This window comes from Pipistrellus hanaki (genome assembly GCF_964339955.1).
Source record: "Pipistrellus hanaki genome assembly, chromosome: 11".
Classification (NCBI taxonomy): Eukaryota; Metazoa; Chordata; class Mammalia; order Chiroptera; family Vespertilionidae; genus Pipistrellus; species Pipistrellus hanaki.
The window spans coordinates 39,715,973-39,722,380 of record NC_140513.1 but is presented as its reverse complement, the minus strand read 5'-3'; the positions used below and the strand labels follow the sequence as shown (position 1 = coordinate 39,722,380).

Below are 6,408 nucleotides of genomic sequence, written 5' to 3'. Positions count from 1 at the left end.
CCCCCCGTACGTTAGCACACGAAGCATTAATTCACAGACACTTCAGGGTGGTGGCTAGGGGCACCTAAGTTTCCGTGGATCCCCACATTGGCATTAACAGAGAAGCACTGGGTGGGAGGCAGGAGATCAGGCCCTTTTGGGTCATTCCTGCCTAAAGCTGGGCAGAGGTCACCTAGAAGTTGCAGCAGTGACCACCTACCAGGTTGCTCATTGTTTGATGGGCATTTTGAGTAAACAGACCTTGGAATCTTTTTCAAGAAAAACGTATCATGAGTTCTAAATGATAATTCCAATTCCAATTTAATATTGCTTAACTTCTTTGATTTTTAAATTTACCTCTTTTATACTGAAAAATGTTAATTCTTAAGGACATTAACCCAATTACTTACTACTAACATTATGATTGCTGAAAAGCAGTCTGTTTTATTTTCTTTTTTTTGTATTTTTTTAAAAAAACATTCTCTTCCTCTTTAGAGTACATACCAAAGGGTTGTAGAGTCAAATACTTATGTTTTAAAGTCACCTGACATAATGTCCCTTTACATGGGTAAGCCACCAAATTGGTAACTACATTCATTTGTGGTGTTCTGGTTTTTTTAAGTGTTTGATTTAATTTTTTCAGAATTATGTAAAATATCATCATTCCAAAGTCAAATCTACAAAACAAGTTATAGTCGGAGAACTCTAGCTTCTATGCCTGTGCCTTTCACCTTTTCCCTCTCTCTCAAAAAGGTAGCCATTTATTTACCCTTTCACTAAAAAAAAAAAAAAAAAAAAGCAAACACATGTATTTCCTGCTTTCTTAGGTGAACAGTGGCATACACCTTGCTAACACTTTGTTTCTGACAAACTACTGTTCATCTTTTAAAAAACTGTACTGTCTTCTAGGCTCCATTTACCATTTCATGGAATAATTTGTTGATAAATTACCTCCAGAAGTTTCAAGTAAATGAACCTGAGACTTCTCAGAAGCACTGTTATTCATTCCCTTAGTTCTGGCAAAGGCTCCTGTAGGGAGAGGGAAGGAGGTTTTGGCAGTCTGGAATGAATGAGAGGGCATGACCTTTCCAGGAATTCTTGTTATTGTGGTAAGATATACATCACGTAAAATCGACCACTTTAACCACTTTTTAAGCATACAATTCAGCAGGGAGAGGGAGAGGAGTAGGAAGAGGGAACGAACCTCATACGCCCCACACCCGGGACCAGCCGACAACCCGGACTTGTGCCCCCACCGGGAATCGAGCCAGCAACCTTTTGGTGCACCGGCCAGGGCACCTCCCTAGGATTTTTAAACAAGACGAAGTGAAAGGAGCACCTGCTTGCCAGGGCCAGGCTTGGACCTTAGGAAGACTCTGCTCTCTCGGCTGGGCAGGGATTGCGGTGGTGACTAAGCGGACTCTGGGGTTAGCGCTCCCGCCCTCACCTATTGTCCCAGCGGGAGGAACCGGTATTTCCGGATTGGGGCCTCCGACCCGGCGATCCTGGCGAAGGGTGAGGCTGGAGGGGGAGGGGAACGGAAGCTGATCTCAAAAGTTAACTTTCCACCGACCTCATTCACCTGCTTCCCACCCACCCCCGCCCACAAAACAAAGACCCCAGTGCCACCAAACACACACACACACACACACACACACACACACACACACACCCCTGCAGGGGGCGAGAAAGCCGGCCTGGGCACGAATTAAGAAAGAGGCACAGCGCATTCCGCCTGCCCTGGGCGGGGAGAAAGCTCGGGGCAGTTTTGCAGAGAAGGGGAGAGGTAGGGCAGTACGTTGCGCTGTGCGGAGTAGGCGATCTTTGCAGCCTCGGCCCCTGCCCCGCCGCTGGGTGGCGTGTGAGAGCCCCGCATCCCCGTCCTCCCAGACATCCCAAAGTAACGCTGAAAAAAAAAAAAAAAAAAAATCCACACACAAAAAACAAACTGCGTCTCCTCCCTCCGTGTCTCGAGGAAGCAGGTGACAGCCGCCGCCCACCCTCGTCCCCTCTGAGCCGCCGCTCTCCGGCCCGCCGCTGACCAACTCCCTCTGCCCCCCAAGACTTGGGTATATATTTTTACTTCTCTCCAACCTCCAAACAGGAAATAGCTTGGGTCACAATAATACACAGGAGCGGCCGCGGAGGCCAACTGCGCCCGCCCATTCCCGGGGCAGCCTCCCGCTCCCGGGCTCGGGCGAGGCGCCGCCAGCGACGCGCGCGGGGAGCCGGGGACCGCGGCCCAGCAGCCGGCGCCGCGTGGGAGCGCAGCCCGGAGCCCCCCGAGCGCAGCCCGGAGCCCCCCGAGCGCAGCCCGGAGCCCCCCCCCCGAGCGCAGCCCGGAGCCCCCCGAGCGCAGCCCGGAGCCCCCGCAGCCTGCGCCCAACTCTGCCGACCGCGGACGCCCCCGCCTGCAGGCGAGTACCGCGCCCTCTTCCCTCCCTCCCTCCCTCTCCTGCCCCGGCTCCGAGCGCCCGCCGAGCGTCCCGGCGGGAAAAGAGCTGCGCCAGGCGCCGCAGTCCGGGCTCCGGCGACGCTGGGGGACCTTCCTCCTGCCCCAACTTTGGCAAAGGAGGGATTTTGCGGGGTGTGGCGGGGCGCTGGCACTCTCGATCCGTCGTGTGGACGGAGGTAAGGGGCAGCGCGAGTGAATGCGAGTTCATGCCCGGTCCGTCCCCTCCCCATTCCCATTTCCTTGAGCTCTTGCTCAAAATTGAGGATTGATTTTTTCCCCCCTTCTTTCTTTCTTTTCTGGGGGATGCTTGGCTGACTTTTGCTCCCCCATGCCCCCGGGGGACAACGGCGTAGGATAGGGCTTGTCTCGGGGAGCCGTTTGGAAGTGGGTTGGAGCGCGCGCCCGAGGCCGCTGCAGGCAGGCACCTGGGGGCCACTTTCTCTTTCCTACCTGGCCCCGCGCCACCCCCTCCCAGCGATGGGAGCGGTCTCACTTCCTGTTGAGCTTCTCTGGCACCCCGTTTAAAGGGCCTCCGAGTTTCTGTGGGCACGGCCAGCCTGGGCGATGATGTTATCTGGAAGGGGCAGGAGCGGGTGCCTGGGGTGGACGCGGGCGCAGGGTCAGCTGGAGGGAGGTAAGGCCCCCTGCGCTGCCAGCCCGCGGGGCTTTGGACACTGCGCACCTGGGAGTCCCCCTACAGGGGTCTGAGCCCCTGCCCCGCAGAACTTTGGAGAACCCGTTTCATTTATTTGCTTGTTTTATGTGCACTTTCTGACTCATGTGTAAGGGAGGGGCCGCGTTTGTCAACAACGCGGGGCGGTGTCCGTTTTCCCGGGCTGCGTGTTAAGGTTCTGCTATAGGGAGCTGGGTCCGAACGGAACGGAGCTGGAAGTCTTTAGGTTGGAGCCAGGCCACTGGATTCCAGGCATTCTTCGAGCTGGGGAAGGGCATTTTCAAGACTGTTTTTGAAGTCGGGCTGGAGGGCTTCTGAGGAGCTGCGTCTCTCCTCCTCCTCCTTCGTCTCTTGTCCCTTACCGCCAGTAGCTGCTTCCCAGTCCCCGAGGTGGGTGGGTGGGTGGGGACTCTTGGGAGCCCTCTGCAGTCTGGCCTTCCGTCCGAGCGTCTCAATGCATTTTTACGAACGGTGATTGGCTGGTAAGTGAAGTCTCTAACCAATGGGCTTGAGAGACCAGCCCCTGGGGCGTCCCCGTGAGAGGACCTGGTGCTAGATTTAGACGGATAGGGTGGCATTCCTGGGGACATGGTGCTTCCAGGGAGGTCCGCAGCCCAGCAGCGGCATCAGCTGGGGACCTGCTAAAATACACGCTCTGAGGTCCCACCCTGACCAGCATGCTGATCCCATACGGGATCGTTAGCTTGCTAACGTTTCAGAAAAGCACCAGTCTTAGGTTTTCTGTCCGGGGTAAGGTGGTGATTTTACAATACATTTCATCCAGTCCTGCATTTGAACCTTGTTGCCAGACCAGGACAAATACATTAGAACTGATGGGTCACAGCCCACCAAGGCTCCTTGCAGCATTTGGACTTGTGGTTAGCATACTAGCTTGTGAGCGTTTTGTTTCTCAATATCTTTATTCTTTTTCTGATATTATCAGGATAAGATAGACACAACATAAAATTTACCCTTTTAACCACTTTGAAGTGAACAGTTCAGTGGCACTCCGTACATTCACAAGGTTGAGCGACTATCACCACTGTCCGTTTTCAGAACTTTTCCATCAAGACAAGGAGAAACTATGTCTGGGTTAAACAACACCCCCATACCCCATTCTCCCCAGCCCCTGAGCTTCTGGAGACTGCTAATATGTTTCGTAGGGTACAGGAAAGGTTGATTAGGAACTTAAAGCAAAAGTAAAAGCATGTTCACAGGGAATTATATAAACAGACATTTGGCGATCCCTTCATCACTGGCCTGGGCAAGGCAGCTGGTTCCAGATTCTTAGAGTGCGCGTGCTTTTAGCAGTGACAGCCCTGACCCTGAGGGTTTCCTTTTTGGTTTGGCTGGAAAGGACCAGCAACCCAGGGTTCAAATGGCACCGATTAGCTAAGCAAAGATGCATAGTAACATCTATCCCTGCTTTTAGCTGGCTTTATTTTCGATTGTCTGTTTATATTGGGTCTAGTTCTGTTTTGTTTTTGTTTTTTTTTTATAATAAAACTCATTTTTGAAAGCAGTCAGAATAAACCTTAAGAGAAAAAAAAAAAGTTGTTGCTTGATATATAGGAGGAGGGATAGCAAGGCTTCAGAAAAGATTTGAAATAATTGTCTAAAATCCGTCAGACTTTTGTTTCTGCTTTAATGGTAAATTAGTCTAATGGTCCAACCGCATTATTTCTAGTTGTAAAAACTATTTATATAAATTAGAAAAACCTTGTAATAGTGACAGTCATCTGCTTGCATCTGCTTAAAATTGTCCAGCTTGTGGTTTGAGGACATGCTTTTTGGTGAGACCATGAATGTTACTGGGTGAACTAATAAAGGTGGTTGGTTTTAAGATCCAAGAGTCATTGTTACAGATCAGGAATGTGGTTTGGAATACACAAGCTATCCAGGAATATTGGAAAGATCTAATAAATAGCCAAATAATGACAAATTCTTCAAATTGTTCCCAGATTATTTTTTCTCTAAGACCCCTTGACTTTTCTTGTAGCACGACTTTGATCACATTGAGCCTATCAGATTGTAGGAAGGAATTTACAGTTTCCTTTGATTGAAAAGTCCCTTTGAACGATGAATAAAGATCATTCAACTAGGCAAGACTTGGGTAGAAAATTCTCCCACTTTGGGAGATTCTTACATTCCGAGGATTTCGGGTTGTTATTTCCTTTTCATTCTAGTAAGGCAAAAAAGAAAAAGATTTCCCCTCGTTCTCTATGTTTTCTTCTGAAATAGCAATCTCGTTCAGTGTTTCGTTTGGTGAACAAATACACACTCATTCACACACACACACACACACACACACACTCAATTAAGATATTAGAAAATTAACCTGGAGATACAAGAGAACACACTTTTATATTAAACTTGAAATAAAATTAAGAATGAAGTCTTCCTTACAATTAGGTAGTTACTGTTTCAGGTTTGGCTAATCCAGTCAACACCATTCTCAGGTGAGATCTGAGGTTTAAAATACCCAGAAGGAACCCCTGGTCTCCATAAGAGAGGTCACGGCCTCAGACTATTTCATTTTAGCACCCACGGACATTTGTTGAGTGCCTATTGTGAATTGAGTATTTTCCGATATATTCTCATCAAATCTTTACAACGGCAGTGGGAGTATTTCTCTCCCCCCTCACTTTACAGATGAGAAAACTGAAGCCAACCTGCGTCTTCCTACTTTAGACCGTGGTTTTTTCCATGGTTGTTCCGTGTAGGATGTTAAGTCTCTGCCTACTGATTGATGCCTGAGAATCTATGTATTTATTAATATCTTTTGGAACATCAGATACTGCATGCTCTAGGCCCTGGGGCACATAAGAAGGTGAGCCAAAACTGAAATTCCAAAAGAACAAAGGGTTCTTTCCCTGTTACCACAAGACCTCTGACGAGTGATCCGTTAGAGCATACTTGGCTTGAATGTAGCATAAAGGTCCGTCTCCTAGAAGAATAAGGCATTCTCTGCATTGTGATTGGTCGGCTGTGCCATTTCTGCATGTTGGCTTGATAAGTATCTACCTGGCGCCTTGAGATGCTACGCAGTGTAGGAGCAAGGGCACAGGAAGAACTGACATCTACCCTGACCAGCCAACTGAGAGAGGGAGTGAACCTCAGAAACGTGGAGCTACCACATCCCGGAGTATAAAACTAAGGGAAGATAATTATCTTCCTCTAAGATTGCATCAAGGACTCAAAAGGACCTTATTTGTAAAAGTGCTTGTAAATTTCAAGTGATAATCAAAAGCTATCTTTATCATCATTTGGGGGAAATTTACAGTGCAAAAGAGACAGAAAA

General features: G+C 49.0%; 1 protein-coding gene across 4 annotated transcripts in view; it reads left to right on the top strand.

Annotated features, from left to right (window-relative positions):
- Positions 1-1,946: 1,946 nt before the first annotated feature.
- TJP2 (tight junction protein 2) overlaps positions 1,947-6,408 on the top strand; it is a 106,481-nt gene continuing 102,019 nt past the window's right edge. Inside the window, exons 1-2 of one of the 4 annotated variants that reach the window (XM_084898204.1) lie at positions 2,146-2,277; positions 2,346-2,396. The gene's annotated coding sequence lies outside the window, so the exon portion shown is untranslated. Of the gene's footprint in view, positions 2,049-2,145; positions 2,278-2,345; positions 2,397-2,590; positions 2,611-6,408 lie in introns of those variants that run through there. The other 3 variants (XM_084898201.1, XM_084898205.1, XM_084898202.1) reach the window with 3 other exon arrangements.